Source organism: Mastomys coucha, unplaced genomic scaffold (genome assembly GCF_008632895.1).
Source record: "Mastomys coucha isolate ucsf_1 unplaced genomic scaffold, UCSF_Mcou_1 pScaffold14, whole genome shotgun sequence".
In the NCBI taxonomy this organism is placed as follows: Eukaryota; Metazoa; Chordata; class Mammalia; order Rodentia; family Muridae; genus Mastomys; species Mastomys coucha.
This window is the reverse complement of record NW_022196896.1, coordinates 14,956,066-14,959,126: the sequence shown is the minus strand read 5'-3', so window position 1 is coordinate 14,959,126 and position 3,061 is coordinate 14,956,066.

Below are 3,061 nucleotides of genomic sequence, written 5' to 3'. Positions count from 1 at the left end.
TCCTTTTAAGAAGGAATGAAATGTCTACCTTTTGGTCTTCCTTCTTCTTGAGTTCCTTGTGGAATGTGACCCCAGAAATTCTACCAAAGAACTCCTGCAGCTGATAAACTCCTTCAGCAAGGTGGCAATATACAAGAGTAATTTAAAAATCAATAGCCCTCCTTATACAAATGATAAACTGCTGAGAAAGAAGAAATCAGGAAAACCACATTCTTCACAATAGCCATAAATAATATAAAATATATTGGTGTAACTCTAAGCAAGTAAATGAAAGACCTATATGATAAGAACTTCTTCTTCTTCTTCTTTTTTTTTCTGATCAAGTCTCAATTTACTCTAAGGAAACAAAGGGCTTTTAAAGCTATAGACCACAGAGTATTTGCCCAGATGCATGGGCCAAACTGGTATTATCACTTGGTTAAGGTAAAAGGAATCTCCCCACTTTGTAAAATGTCTGGAAAAGAGTGTCCTAATTGTGAAAAATCTGAAAAGGGACGTCCTCACTGTAATTTGACCAGAAAGTCCCCTGTAGAAAAAAATCCCTAATCAATTGTGGAAATGATAGCAGGATAGTGGAAGAAACAAAAGAGTGTTAGTTAATAGATGATGGCCCAGGAACGAGATGGAGACTGATATGCCAGGGGCTTTCGGGCCCCAACATTCCACTGTGTAAATGTACTACATTTTCTGTACCCATTCCTTTGTTGAGGGACATTTGGATTGTTTCCAGCTTCTGGCTATTATAAATAAGGCTACTATAAACATAGTGGATCTTCTGTCCTTGTTATATGTTGGAGCATCTTCTGGGTATATGCTCAGGAGTGGTATAGCTGGGTCCTTAGGGAGTACTATGTCTATCATTTCCTCGAACTCAGAAATCCACCTGCCTTTACCTCCTAAGTGCTGGGAGTAAAAGCGTGCCACCACTGTCAGCTGAAAGTAATCTTTCAACAAATCTACACAAACCTAATTCTATGTCTTACAACAAAAACAACAGGAAGTAATAATTACTTTTTCTTAATATGTAATATGAAATTTAATATTACCAACATATCCTAATCGATTGAAATCCAAAAACATGAGGAATTAGAAATTTGTTGATTGTCATCCAATGGTCTCTCTAATTTTCTCTAATTGGAGAAATAGGTCCAATATTGTACAATCTATATATACATTCAGCTTGTTTGTGACAGTGTCAGACTGATTTCCAGAGACGTTGTACCAGCTTGTATTTCCACCAGCAATGGAGGAATGTTCCTCTTTCCCTACATCCTCATCAGCATCTGCTATCACCTGAGTTTTTGATTTCAGTCATTCTGATTGGTGTAAGGTGGAATCACAGAGTGGTTTTGATTTGCATCTCCCTGATGACTAAGGATGTTGAACATTTCTTTAGGTGCTTTTCAGCCATTCGATACTCCTCAGTTGAAAATTCTTTGTTTATCCTGTACCCCATATTTAAATAAGGTTATTCGTTTCTCTGGAGTCTAACTTCTTGAGTTCTTTTTTTTAAAAAATTTATTGCAATATGATGAGAAAAGTTACATGATTTCAACATTTAAAAACATATTTTAAGTAAATAGAATTAAGTCACACTCTTGTTTTCCTTTTGTATCTGAACTACTCCCAGAGAGTAGTTCAATACCCCCTTCAATACCTACAATATCTTTTTGTGTCATATTCTTTAAAATTGCTGGGTATAGTAGCCTGGGCTGGCATTTGTGTTCTCTTAGGATCTGTATGACATTTTCCCAGGGTCTTCTAGCTTTCATAGTCTCTGGTGAGAAGTCTGGTGTAATTCTGATAGGCCTGCCTTTTTATGTTACTTGACCTTTTTCCCTTACTGCTTTTAAAATTCTTTCTTTGTTTAGTGCATTTGGTTGATTATTATGTGACGGGAGGAATTTCTTTTCTGGTCCAGTCTATTTGGAGTTCTGTAGGCTTCTTGTATGTTCATGGGCATCTCTTTCTTTAGGTTTTCTTCTTTAGGGATGTTTTCTTCTACAATTTTGTTGAAGATATTTACTGGCCCATTACCTTGGGTGTCTTCACTCTCTTCTACATCTATTATCCTTAGGTTTGTTCTTCTCATTGCATCCTGGATTTCCTGAACGTTCTGGGTTAGGAGCTTTTTGCTTTTTGCATTTTCTTTGACTATTGTGTCAATGTTTTTAATGGCGTATTCTGCCCCTGAGATTCTCTCTTCTATCTCTTGTATTCTGTTGGTGATGTTTGCATCTATGACTCCTGATTTCTTTCCTAGGTTTTCTATCTCCAAGTTGTCTCTCTGATTTCTTTATTGATTCTATTTCCATTTTTAGATTCTGGATGGTTTAACTCATTTTCTTCACCTGTTTGATTGTGTTTTCCTGTAGTTCTTTAAGGAATTTTTGTGTTTCCTCTTGAAGGACTTCTACCTGTTTACCTGGGTTCTCCTGTATTTCTTTGAGGGTGCTATTTATGTCTTTCTTAAAGTCTCGTATCATCACCATGAGAAGTGATTTTATATCTGAATCTTGCTTTTCCAGTGTGATGGTGTGTCTAGGGCTTGCTATTGTGGGATTATTGAGCTCTGACGATGACAAGGAACCTTGGTTTGTATTACTTATGTTCTTATGCTTGCCCTACATCATCTGGTTATCTCTAGTGCTACCTGTCCTTGCTAAATCTGACTGGAGCCTATCCTGTGATTCTGGTTGTGTCAAAACTCCTCGGAGTCAAGTTGTCTCTGTGATCCTGTGGTTCTGGGATCCTGTGATCCTGGGCTTGTTAGAACATCTGGAAGTGAAGCTTCCTCTGGGTGTTTTGGGACTGGCTGCAGAGTTTGTATCCTAGGTCTGCTCAGGGCAATGGCTGGCACAGACAGACTGGAAGCAACCTGAGCCACTGGGCTGGCTGAGTTCCTGTGTGCCTGGTCCCACTGGTCCCAGTTACTTCCGGTATTGGGACAGATGTTGTGTCCTCCACACCTCTGATCCTGGGTGCATTAGAGCGGCTGGGAGTGGAAGTTCCTCTGGGTGTTGTGGGACTGGCTATGGAGCTTGTACCCAAGGTCTGCTCT